The sequence below is a fragment of the Gigantopelta aegis genome, chromosome 9 (assembly GCF_016097555.1).
Source record: "Gigantopelta aegis isolate Gae_Host chromosome 9, Gae_host_genome, whole genome shotgun sequence".
NCBI classification, from domain to species: Eukaryota; Metazoa; Mollusca; class Gastropoda; order Neomphalida; family Peltospiridae; genus Gigantopelta; species Gigantopelta aegis.
Window position 1 is genome coordinate 58686704 of NC_054707.1, and position 13999 is coordinate 58700702.

The following is a 13999-nucleotide window of genomic DNA, read 5'->3' on the forward strand; positions in this document are numbered from 1 at the left end:
TTAAAATGTCAATAGTAACACTGAAAAAAGTTAGTCTTTTGTTTGTGATATTTACCAATGTAATTTAAAGGAAATATTACAGGTGAATTAATAAAATATCTGGATAAAATTAATCTGCTAAAATATGTTTATTTTTACTTCCCAGAATGACAGTGACTCATTAGGCATTATTAAATTGTGCATATTGATTTCCTTACCCCTATGTCTCTGTGTGTCATCATTATGTGGCTTTTTCTAAAGCTGTTCACTTGACTTGTGCTTGGTGTAATGCTGTTTTGTAACCAGTGATCAGTACAGTCAGACCTTGTCAATCAGACCCCTCCTTTAAATAACCACTTGTCCTAATAGGTCACTTCATCATTCTCCAAAACTAGTACTACTTGACCTGTATTAAAGAAACGTATCTTGGAGTTGCTGCTCTTATAAGGTGTTTCCGACTAATGTAGTTTTTTTAATGACTAATTAAATACTGAATGTATTTTCTTTTTGAAACATTGGTTATATAATATACAAGTTCTCATTATCATAATGTTTGTAGTAGACGAAACTGGATTTTATCTAATAATTTTGTAAAATAAAGTACATTAAGATGTACAATGAAGTTTGAGCTACAATTATTATATCGACCAAAAACACACTGGATAAATACTGATACTCTAAACAGGAGCTTGTTTGTATTTATGTAATTTGAGTTGTTAAAAAGGCTGTATTAGTTGAAAATATCATACTATTGTTTGACATCCAATAGCTGATGATTAATTAATCAATGTGCTCTAGTGGTTTCGTTTTTAAAAAAATATTTTTTTTTACAGAAAATTCGGAATGTAATATAGTCTTTTTAAACTTCAAAGGGACTATCCAGAGTTTGCTGCATGGTAAGATGTTTTCAACTAATAAAATTTAGTAACGACTAGTATTACATATCTTTCTTTACAGTATCAGTATCCATATATTCAAAGTGTTTCTTATTGTCCTAATATTTATAAGTAACCCAAAGTGGATTTCGTATGCCAATAATTTTGTACATATAAAAAAAAATATATTAGAATTAAAATGAAGTTTGACATAGAGAAAAAGTAAAACAATTGAAAACATGTTTACTATACAACCACTAATATTTTAGTTAGAAAAATGTATTTAATATGTAATTACAGTGATTAAAAAAGTTCTCAGTTGGTCGACATCGTCTTAACAATCGTAGAGACTTCCCTAGAAATTAGGCAAGGCATGGTAGACCAAACACTTTTGGGGCATTTTCACCATTTTTGGGGCACTTGTTTTTCATTACAAATACAATTTTTTTAAATTAAAATAAACATTAATGTAATTTATGTGCTTGCTTTAATAAATGAATGGCAAAAGATATAAAAGGCATATTGTATTAATTAATTATACCTTTTTGGCTGTTTTATAAAGGCAGTTGATTAACATTGATAACTCAGATTACTAAGTATTACCATTTTCAGTCCCTTTATTTTAACCATTTTTCAGTATAAGTGTTGTGAATGTCACAAGCTTTATTTTATTACTACCCTACCTGGTAAACTCCGGTAATACTGTGTTTTTATTCTGTTTCAGAAAGCACAGTTTTATTTTACTAACTCTAAAGTGGCTGATAAACTCTGGTTTCACAGTTGTTGTGGATGTCTCAGAAAGCACAGTTTTTTTATTTTATTACTAAGCTAACAGTTGTTGGGATGATAAACTCCGGTTTATTTTATTACTAAGTTAAAGTGGGATCCGGTCTCAGTGGAAAAACACAGTTTTATTTTATTACTAAGCTAAAGTGGCTGATAAATTCTGGTTTCACCGTTGTTGTGGATGTCTCAGAAAGCACAGCTTTATTTTATTTCTACCCTAAATGGCTGATAAACTCTGGTTTCACTGTTGTTGTGGATGTCTCAGAAAGCACAGTTTTATTTTATTACTACCCTAAGTGGCTGGTAAACTCCGGTTTCACTGTATACTATAGTGTTGTGAATATCTGTTTCAGAAAGCACAGCTTTATTTTATTTCTACCCTAAATGGCTGATAAATTCTGATTTCACCGTTGTTGTGGATGTCTCAGAAAGCACAGTTTTATTTTATTTCTACCCTAAATGGCTGATAAATTCTGGTTTCACTGTTGTTGTGGATGTCTCAGAAAGCAGAGTTTTATTTTATTACTAAGCTAAAGTGGCTGATAAATTCTGGTTTCACTGTTGTTGTGGATGTCTCAGAAAGCACAGCTTTATTTTATTTCTACCCTAAATGGCTGATAAACTCTGGTTTCACTGTTGTTGTGGATGTCTCAGAAAACACAGTTTTATTTTATTACTAAGCTAAAGTGGCTGATAAACTCAGGGTTTCACTGTTGCTGTGGATGTCTCAGAAAGCACAGCTTTATTTTATTGCTACCCTAAGTAGCTGATAAACTGTGTTTTCACTATATACTATAGTGTTATGTATGACACGGGTGTGTGTAACAGCACCATGTGGGTTGTCTGGTTGGAAGTACTTTAGAAGACCAGCACATTTATGTGGAGAAAACACCACTAGGTATAGCGTCTTTGTTGTTCCTATCCCAGCCGTGTGCTCGCTCACTCTCTCTGTGTCTGTGTCTCTCTCCCCACACTGCCATTCAATCAAGTGAATACTGAAGGTAGTGTAGCCCAGCGCTTCGATAAGGGGATTGTTTCCATTTATATCCCAGTGGAATGCGTGAACAGTTCAAGCCCACGGCTATGAGGTGTTCCTTGTTTTAGAGGAGATTTTTTTTACCAGCTTCTCCCTCTGTCTCTTTCTCACTCCGTCATGTGCTTGTTTATGCAGGTAAGTACACGTTGATTTTCATAAACAACTAACAATAGAAATGAGTACTGCTTTTGGTGTGTGGATCCTATGATAATCTTGGTGTTGGTGGTGGGGGGGTGGGTTAATAATAGAGCCAACATGTGCCTGCATGACCCAGTTCTCCGTTTGTCGAATGAAGCCAGGATCATTCTGATCAGTAACTTAGAGCCTGTGTAATTGGATTGTCAAGCATGAGAACTCGGCAGTGCTAAATGGATTTCTGCGCTTGTGCTTTCTCCAGTGATCACCGCTGGTGTGGTGTGCCAGTATACTGATTGTCTTCTTCTGTGTAATGCCCTACTACACAGCTTGTTATGCAAATGTCTAATGTTGACCAGCAGAACAGCATGTATTATTGATATGATCAATTTTAGATAGAGCTTAGCTTTATCTACAGTAATTCAATATTCACGATTTGTTATTATATCAAACCACACGGGATGAGAGGCTGTGTATATTGACCATGGCTGTTAATATTATTATTATTATTATAATATTATCATGATCCTATATAAACACAAGTAAGATTGATATCTTTAGTAAAGTCACATACCTGTAACAACATTTTCCATAATGTAATATAATATAAGCAATATAAGTGTGTTTATGTCACATTTAAATCTTTCAAAATATGAGCAACAAATAAATGCATTAAGGAAAAAATATATTGCAAGAGACTGAAAATGTATAAATATGTATGTATCATCTCTGAGTAAAAAACAAATTAAATGTCAATATTATATTTATATCTGCATGTGTCTATCCATCCCTATGTCTACATATGCCAAATGCTATGCTATATTTTTCTGTGCTGTACGTTGCTATATTACATTACATATACAGGTATGTTACAGGGCTCGAAACTCGCCAAAAAATATGGTGGCCCAAAAAATAATAATGGATATTGGCAAATTATGGTAAGAGAACCACGAGCAACATTTTAATGTTGAAGACAAATATTAATAGTGGCTCATATGTTATAGCTCTGAAGAAGATCGTCCACATAATATTATTTGGGCGAATAACACTTTTATTTTTTTAATGTTTGTCACCCAAATGGAATATTGGTCGTTTTGAGCCCTGATGTTATGCTACAGTGATTAGCAATATTTCTAGTCAGTTGAAAATAATTAGCAACTACTGTTTAATGTTTTAAAATTGGGCAGTGATCTCTGTAACTTGCATAGCAAATCGTGACGCCATACTGAACAAAATCTTCTCTGCATTATATTTATAAATTATTTTTCTCTATTTTTGTTGATGTGTGTATTAATCTATTATGGAGGAAAAAACCACACGTATATAAGCATATAGACATAGACTGTAAATTGGGTGTTGACCTTTAACTTTTGATAATGATGGATGTTGAAAACAAGTTAATGATTTTTCAAGTGGCTGTGCTTTATGTTGATGGGCAACATAGACAACAGTGCTGTTGCACTTTAGCCAGACAGAACAGGAAAACGAACGTTTGCTTGCTAGACTGGTTTTAGTATGTGCTTCACGTTAAATTGAATTCAGTTCGAGAGCTAGTCAAATCATATGTGAACATTAGCACTGCATGATGTCTCAGAAGACAGGACTACATGATCTCATTGTGCAACCAGTTAACAAAAATTAAATACCCATGATGACTGAAAATATCAGCGGTATAGGAATATAATATTTTATGAACACCACAACACATTATTTAATTAGTGGCTATTACATGTAGGTGTCAAAAATAGCTGTGAAACATAGTTACTGTCACGTGCTACTTCAGCCCTTTTGAATTTACATTGGTGCTTCAAGGGCTTCATGACATACTATAGCCGTAACATACTTTCCATGAAGCATATGGGAAACAATTTAGTCGTTCTACAAGAGATGGGGGTCGATTGTCTTCATGTAATTGTTTTTATAACATCCACCTACAAAATAATATTTTTATTTAAACCATGTGTGCATTCAGAGGAAATCTTGCAGATCCACCCGAAGTAAATAATTATTATATTGTCTTCCACCCTACCATGTTCAATTGTAGAAGAGCTTAATTATAAGAAATATTAAATTGTATCTGTTTATTATCAGTCGTTGAAATAACCAATGGGTCTGGTAACCCATGTACAGATTACCACAAAATACAGACCTGATAACCTATGGATAAACCTGTAGGTTACAACACATTTATCAAGTTTACAATTCCCATTATTACTACTATAAACTGGGGGCAGAACGTAGCCCAGTGGTAAAGAGCTTGCTCGATGTGTGGTCGGTCTGGGATCGAGCCCCATCGGTGGGCCCCTTGGGCTATTTCTCATTCCAGACAGTGCACCACGACTGGTATATCAAAGGCTGTGGTATGTACTACCCTGCCTGTGGGATGGTGCATATAAAATAACCCTTGCTGCTAATCGAAAAGAATAGCCCATGAAGTGGCAGCGGGTTTCCTCCCTCAATATCTGTGTGGTCCTTTACCATATGTCTGATGCCATATAACCGTAAATAAAATGTGTTGAGTGCGTCATTAAATAAAACATTTCTTTACTATAAACCGTGGCTGATACCCTGATACTCTGTTATACATCCATACCACTGTTCTTATCATACTGATACTTACAAGTTGTATGTATATTTAATAAGACCTATAACTGATTCAGAGTTTACAGTCTAGTTTTTGTTTAATTAAAATTTTGTGGAGAATGAAGTACCATTCTTGACTTTCTTGACGTGGTAACCTCCTACTAGGTTTAGTAACATGAACAACCATTCTCGACTTATTTTGATGCCTGTATTATGGAAATTTAATTTGTAGTTATGTATGATTCTGAGCCTGGCTGTCTGTGTGGCTATTGGTATATTGCATGTGAACAGACTGGTTGTTCAGCGTATGTCTTTGAACTGTGGTCAGACCCTGCTGACCAGGCCTTGCTAAGGCTCCAGTGTGCCCACGCGTAAGTGACCAGTTATTTATTGCCCTGTCTCGGGACTGTTGTCATAATGGCTGGATGATCAAAGTCACTGTGTAATATGATTGTGATATTGTCATTGAATGAAAACATGAGATAACTGGCTCTGGGTACTGATATAAGCATAGTAAACAATCTTCACCAGCAAAAGTTAGTGATCACTCGCATTCCACTGAAAACTCACATGGAAATTTTTAAGTGAGCGGCAAATTAATTGCCTTGTAAAACTTTTTTTTGATAAATTTTATATGAAACTTGTTGGGATTTCTTGTCTGGCCTTGATTTTGCTTATGGTGAAGACCAGTGAAAGTACACAATTACAAATAATCCCACAAACAACAGTTGATATTTGTGGATATGTTTTGGCTTTAGCTCAGTCATGCAGCATGGTAGAGATGCAGATGGTGCGTAACAGTGACCCATCCAGAATAAATGCACTTCTAGGCTTTGTATGAAGCCATTTGCACTAACCAGTGCTCTATAATTATATGTATGTATCTTTTTTTGCTGTCTCCATCCTAAAAGAGTACATAATTTTTTTTTAATTTTGCAAGAGTTATTTCCTATTGACATTTGTTTTCTTTTTTAAAAGCTTATGCTGACAATATTTGTTTTCATCCCCCTCTCCCTCTCATATGGATACTAAGCTAGTGAAAATATTGATATTTGTTAATGACCCCTTGTATATTGCAGAATTTATCCAAACAATAAACAGAAGTTACTCAAGTAGTATTCATGATAGATTTAAAGACCATGGTATGTACTATCCAGCCATTGGTGAAAACTCATTTAAAAGATCACTTGCTGCTATTTTTGATAAGCGTCTGGTTCCCCATCTTCCAAGCAGGTATTAGTATGACTACATGTCTATATGCAGGACACAAATAACTATAATTTAAAATGGACTGGGGTGTCGTTAAACAAACTATTCCTTTTCCATGTTAACCATTGGGCCAGCCTGATCTTGGCCACATTGGCACTTTAATGGCTGGGTTGCTTTCTTGTTGACCTATTTGACTGTTATTGTCTCTGTGGGAGGTCGGTGTAAAGTGTGCCCGTTATGGTAAATACAGTGTTTCGGTGTTCAGCTTTTATTTGGGTATAAACCTACATTGGTCATGTTTCTCTTTGATTCACCTGCTTAATACGTTTATTAATATCCTTGTGTGTGAGGTTAGAAGCCATTTATATTTGCGTGCATGTTGCAAGAATTTTTGTGGTTTTACATACCAAGTTTTAAGATCTGCCTGTCAATATATATCGGTCAACGTTTTTTTTATATAGCATACATGACATGTAGTCATTTAGTGTTTTGATTAAGACTTGTAATAAGAATAAGTGTGAATATTGTACATATTAGAATATTGGATAGTTATTATTCCATGAATTGTCTCTGGAGGTGGGAGATGGGTGGAGATGCAATACTGTTGTTATTTTCATGCCTGCTGGTGGTCTGATAAGGGTGTTTTTTTAATGGCGTGACTGGTTGTCATATAATTTTATTTTATGAGCAGTGGGAGTACAAACTCATATGGAAGATATTTTGGTTCATGTAAAAATAAAAGAGTGGGGGATGCTTTATTTTTACATCCATATCAGTTTTATTCATATCAGGTGTAAGATTGAAATATAGTTTTGAGTGGCTGCAGCTGAATGATTTCTGTTAATTGCCACGTGATTATTTCTCAAAGTGTGCTAACTGTAAATAGGTTAAAAGTATATCACTGACTTGTTTTTTTTGTTTTTTTTCCACTTTCTAGTATTTTTTGAAAACATTTATGGTACAGAACTAGGTTAGTAGATTTTAAACCATGGCTAGTGGATTTTTAAAATCACTGGTCTCGTGCTAGTGGATTTAAATTTCTTTTGTAGAATCCCTGCAATGAGATAACCCCCAAAACGTAGACCCCCTCCCCAACCAAGCCCATAAGTCTATTTCTCATTTCAGCCAGTGTGCCATGATTGATTTATCATCAAAGGCCATGGGATGTGCTATCGTGTCTGGGATGATGCATGTAAAAGATTTGTTGCTACTTATGAGGAAAATGTGGTGGGTTTCCTCTCTGAAATAAAATGTCAGAATTAAAAAATCTTTGACATCCAGTAGCTGATGATTAATAAATCATTGTGCTCTAGTGGTGTCATTAAATACAACAGACTGTGTTTTTGCTACTATTCGGTGAACCAGATGGATACAACAATGTACTAGTCATGTAGTCTGTCTCTGGATGACGCGTTTTAAAACCCGGCAATAGCCTGTCTTTAATGAAATGTCTAATGCTTGGCATTTCTGCTTTCTGTTTTGGCACACTTTTTCTTACAATATGGTTTTACTTGGCAAACTGCTGGAGTGCAGCCACATTTAAAACAAGAATTATGCTACCAGATTGGGTTACTTTTCCAGATGCTCCGTATTTTGGGCAAAAAATAGGTCATTTATTTGCAAGTTTACACAAAAAAAGAAGAAAAAAAGGTTTTGGAACAAAAGGAGTTAGTCATAAGGAGTTCCGTACCCCTGGCCTTGCAGCGATAATGCTGCCACAGATGGAAATTATGGAAGTGGAAAATTTGTAATGACCTAAATAAATAACATCTGATTTATTTATTTAGTATTTATTGCACTCGTACAGTTGCAGGTATGATGCCAGAAACTATGTAGACAGATCCCTTGCCCACCCCAGTTTCACAGATACGATTATAAATGACCTTGTTGATGTACTAAAAATGTTTAGGGTTGAATATAGCTCAGTGGCAGAGTACTCGTTTGAGATGCATTTCATCGTAGGAACAATCACTTTTTATTTTTCCCATCCCAACCAGGGCCTTATAACTGGTACATCATAGGGTGCAGGGGATATTTTGTTTCCAAAATATTTTGATTAGCAACAGTTGTTAATTGATTGAAAATTTATTATCAGCAACTTTTTAAAATTTTAGAAATTATGTAGTAATTTCTGAAACTTTCTTAGAAAATCGCGACATAATACTGAACATTCTATTCCCTGATCTGTGGGATGTACTGTCCTGTGTTGAAATAACCATATAGATATATATATTAAATGCAAAATATATCTTTCCATTGCTAAATTTTTATTTATATTTTGTGATGAACCCAGTGCAGATCGATTCAAACTTTTTTGTATTTGTTGGAAGAGGATTTTAACTCTTAAAACTTATAATTTGTAAAATGTGGTCATCTAAACCAGTTTGTTATTTTGTATTTTCATCTAAGACTGGTATATATCACTTTATACAGTTTGTACTGTTTTTTTCTGTAAAATGTACATTTAAAATATTTGCTAATTGGAAAAGGTAGATGCATTGGTTGCTGCAGGTTTCTTTTCTAACAGAATATAATCATTTCTGTGTAGTGTCTTTTTTTTTGCTTCACTGTCGCTTACGTTTTTGTCATCAATTAGAATATGTGTTCTTAATTTCTTAAATAATATCCTCACAGTTTTCTAGAAGCAGCTTGAAATCAAATACTCTCAAAATGTCATGACTCATCTTACGTATATAGCTTATAAATACTCTACACACAGCATTTCTCAAAATAATATACTCGTTTCAAGTAATTACTCTAAAAATATAGTAGGCCTGGCACATTTTAAATAAAAGAATCCTATTAGTTCAATAAACCCAGCTTAAATAATATTCTCAAAATGGTAGATCTATCTATATAGCACAGTTGATGCAAAAACTTTAATTCCCTGCATATTAACTGGGGGATCTACGCAGATCTCCGCGTGTATCAAGTAACTGCAGCTGCAGATGTAGATAATGGAATTTGGAAGTGTCGCTTATCCCAAGTGGAAACCACACAGGTTTATTTTCACAATGGCCAAGACACCATTTTTTAAATGCACTCCCAAAGTGGCTTTGTGAAAACTCTGATTGAAACCTCTCTGCATCATATGGTCTCCTCCAGTAAGGGGCCAGGGAACACAATACAACGAGGGCTGGTGCCCTGGGGCATTCCGTGGTCATTGAGTGTGGGGTCTTTGTGTGCAGACAAGTAAACAGTGTTAGGTAACACGGCCGCCACTGGTCATTGAGAAGCAGGTTTGCAAGGAGCAGTACGGTGTTAGAACAGGGTCTGAATTACCATGGGTCATTCCCAGAGTACTATGACTGACTGACCGACCAAACCAACGACTGACCGCACTGACCAGACGGACAGGACGTCTGATTGTAAGTGCCGGTGGATGTTGAGGGAATATATTATCAGTGTTGGTGTAGGTACTACTTTGGGATTATGTCAGTGATCTGCTGAAGGTGTGCTGGTCAGGCTGTAGAACAACATGTAGCTGGGTGTGCGCTAGCTGTTTACGGTCGGCCAGGTAATCTTTGATATATATCACGTTGTTTGTGTATGAGTGTATGTGTATGTACATGTATACTCCCATGGGTTGTCCATGTATCCAGTTACACTGGGCAGAACTACTGGATATATGTTAAATACGTAGTGGAGAATGTGTGAGTAAGTGTGAATTTGTGAAAAACAATTCATGATTCCCATAAGGATAAGATAATTATTTTTTATGAATCTACACTTTTGTGTACATTCTCCAACTTAATCCATTAGTGAATGCATGTTTTAAATATGATATTGCCAAATTAAGTATTTTATATTATTTTTATGAAAGCAATTTGTTAAAATACCAAGGAATCAAAGCGACAGGATCCTTTCTACCCTCACCTGAATGATTCAGCTAGTATATTCTCAGCAGGGATGGCTGGCATTAAACATCATACCTGTTGTAAACAATAATTTATGATTTCCGATTTAGTATTCAATAATGTTTGTTATATTCAGTTTGAATATATTACTGTATGTATCATGTTTATAAGGCTTAAATTACATGTTCGTTCGATAATGCAGGTGTGTGGCATCGTGACCTAAACATACTTGTTTACAATACTCCAGTTTTCAGTCAATTGTGGGTCTCAGTCCCTGACCTGAATGCACAAAATGTTCAGATTGCATTGTTCACAACTGTAGGTTCTTAAAAAATAGTCTAGTTGAAACAGTTGTGTAACGTCACCGGTGTGGATTAATAAGAAAGATGGCACCAAATGGTGGTAGATTCATCTTATTCACATAGCAATGTTTCTGCCAGAAAGAAAGTTTTGGGTATGGCACTATGAATTTGAATATTTACAATTTGTGTGCTGAATGCAACTGCAGTTGATAGGGGTTATGGGGGGGCCTCCCCCAGAAAGAAAATGGGTTAGGTTTAGGGTTAGGGTTAAGCAAATCATACAGTACTGATAAGGAGTCATTAACTTTGTCAAACGGTCAACTTAAAACAATAAAATCTGCCAAAACATTTGGCTATGATGCCTGCATAGATGATAATAGTAGCATACACTATGTGGCTAAAACTGCCACACCATGGATATAAATTCTACCGTTCCTTACCCTTAACGTAAATCACACAAAAATGGGGTTCATCTTGTCATTCCAGACATAACAGGAAACATCTTTGACTGCCCTAGTTCCGCACAAAGATTTTCATCCTATTTTAGTAGAACCCTACATGTTTCATGTACAGTAGTAGTTGGTACTAGTTCATATTACATTACTGAAATTTACTGTTCAGATGGAACAACATTTTATGACAACAAACACTGTTGCATTTATCTAGTCTTATTCAACTTACTGTGTTAGCATTGTTGTTGTGCTAGCACTAGGTAAGTATGAATAATAATGAAAATTAGAAACAAATTTTCTGAAATAATGGCAGGACTGGTAGCATTAAGTGTGGAATGAAAAGTTGGGTGTACTTCGAACTTTGACCCAGTGAGATGCTATTTGGTGTACTGCTGCATGTACCTGTAGATAGACTATTGTAATTACCTGTTCCATGTTTCATTTGACACCTAACTGACGTTATTTAAACAATGTGCTGATGTGTCACTAAACATTTCTTTCCCCCCTTTAGAGAGTTTGTTCAATTTTTTTTTATCTTAGGTAGCTAAAGAAAGTTTGAAAGGAAAGGAACTGTGTTATTTTTTAAAAGTTAATTACATTAGATTTATTTTGGACCATAATAAAGTTACAGTAACTAAGAGAACTTAAGTGGTTGCTTCTCAGTGGCTGGAGTACACATGACTTCAGAATGTTCATAAGTAGGTGGCAGGACGTTCATACAGTGTGTAAACTGGTTCTGTGGTTCACACTTCCATGAACATCAAAACATTAAATAATTATTATAAATCATAGACTGAGAGAGAAAAAAGAGTGTTGATGCCACACACATTATTCTTTTTGATTGGGACACAGGCTGTTAGATTGAACCAAAGTTGATGTGATAAAAGGTGGGCCCCAAAACGTAGCACCAAATAAGCAAGCCCAAATTAAGTACTACAGCTATAATTAGATTAAAATAACTTGAAATGCACTTCAGAATATGTATAACTCTTTACCAGCTAGGGGGCGGGACATAGCCCAGTGGTAAAGCGTTCACTTGATGCGCGGTCAGTCTAGGATCGATCCCCGTCCATAGACCCATTGGGCTATTTCTCGTTCCAGCCAGTGTTTGACAACTGGTGTAAAAAAGGCAGTGGTATGTACTATCCTGTCTGTGGAATGGTGCAAATAGAAGATCCCTTGCTGCTAATCGAAAAGAGTAGCCCATAAAGTGGCGACAGCGGGTTTCCTCTCTCAATATCTGTGTGGTCCTTAACCATATGTCTGATGCCATATAATCGTAAATGAAATGTGTTCGAGTGTCGTTAAATAAAACATTTTCCTTCCTTTTCCTTTACCAGCTATTATTCCTTGGTGTGCTCAGAACTGACAAAAAGCCTGTCCAAATCAGTGAGATCTGAAACCCTGGGTACATATAGTCAAAAATTGCTGATATACACTTGACTACAGATAATAAATTACTTGCACTGGCTTTTAGCTGTTGTACTTACAATCACAATCAGTCATCATGTTTTTGTTTGATTGAAATCTGATCGTGTTTCTATTCTTCCTTGTTCGATCTCTCACGCACCAATACTATTTTGTGTCTGGTCATCATTACTCATATTCAGTTGTTCTCAATGCATTATAGCATGTTAATGTTTTGCACTGTTAAAAATTTGATGTTTTGATTTAAACTTAAATTTAAATTTAAACTTAAACTTAAACTTAAACTTAAACTTAAACTTAAACTTATTCAGTTGTTCTCAATGCATTATAGCATGTTAATGTTTTGCACTGTTAAAAATTTGATGTTTTGATTTAAACTTAAATTTAAACTTAAACTTAAACTTAAACTTAAACTTAAACTTAAACTTAAACTTAAATTATTATTGAATTTCCAATGATTGTTCACACTACATTTTGAGGTCTGAGAAAGATGTGATCATTAACAGACTGACAGATGAACAGACCCAGTGGTACAATTAGTACACATTAAGGAGACTACATGCCATACAGTGGTCATGCATAACAGGCCATGCACCATGCACCATGCACCAGTGAAAGGTTTTGTCATTGATAGCCATTAGAGTGTGTGTTTGAATATTTGTACCCTGTGATTAACACTTGACCTCTCTTATCAGCGAGGTTATCTACTCTTTGTTTAGACTGGCCTCTCAATCCAGTGGGTACTTGGCTATTGATACATTTACAGACAGTGATTGGTAGCGGTCCAGTCCTGCTGATAACAACACCAACACCAATCTGTTTGTACTCTGTTGAACCTGGCCCACTGCTTACCAATGTACTTGAAGTAATTTTACTTTTATGTTTGCTCGAAATATTTATGTGTTTTCAATACAAAAGGAATTTTTTTTTAAATATTTAATCATGAACATCTACCCAGTTCAGTTATGTTTAGAAAAATATAATTAAAAAAAAAATTCAATTTCAGAATGGAATAGACAAATGAAAGCTAAAGGTTAACTTTATAATAAAATGATGATCTATGAGCTGTATAGTTTAAATCTGTTTTACTGTATACTTTGTATTCACAATAACGAGTAAAAGGAAAGGAAAGGAAATGTTTTATTTAACGTTGCACTCAACAGATTTTAATTACAATTATATGGCGTGAGACATATGGTTAAGGACCACACAGATATTGAGAGAGGAAACCCACTGTCGCCACTTCATGGGCTACTCTTTTCGATTAGCTGCAAGGGATCTTTTATATGCACCATCCCATAGACAGGATAGCACATACCATGGCCTTTGATGTACCAGTCGTGGTGCACTAGCTGGA

At 35.2% G+C, this 13999-nt stretch overlaps 1 protein-coding gene across 4 annotated transcripts in view; it reads left to right on the plus strand.

Annotated features, from left to right (window-relative positions):
• Positions 1 to 13999, plus strand: part of LOC121380646 (trithorax group protein osa-like) — a 113412-nt gene that overhangs the window by 15176 nt on the left and 84237 nt on the right. The window contains exon 1 of one of the 4 annotated variants that reach the window (XM_041509570.1): positions 841 to 875. The exons of 2 other annotated variants lie outside the window; for them this stretch is intronic. The gene's annotated coding sequence lies outside the window, so the exon portion shown is untranslated. Of the gene's footprint in view, positions 1 to 840; positions 876 to 2513; positions 2812 to 13999 lie in introns of those variants that run through there. One more of the 4 variants, XM_041509569.1, reaches the window with a different exon arrangement.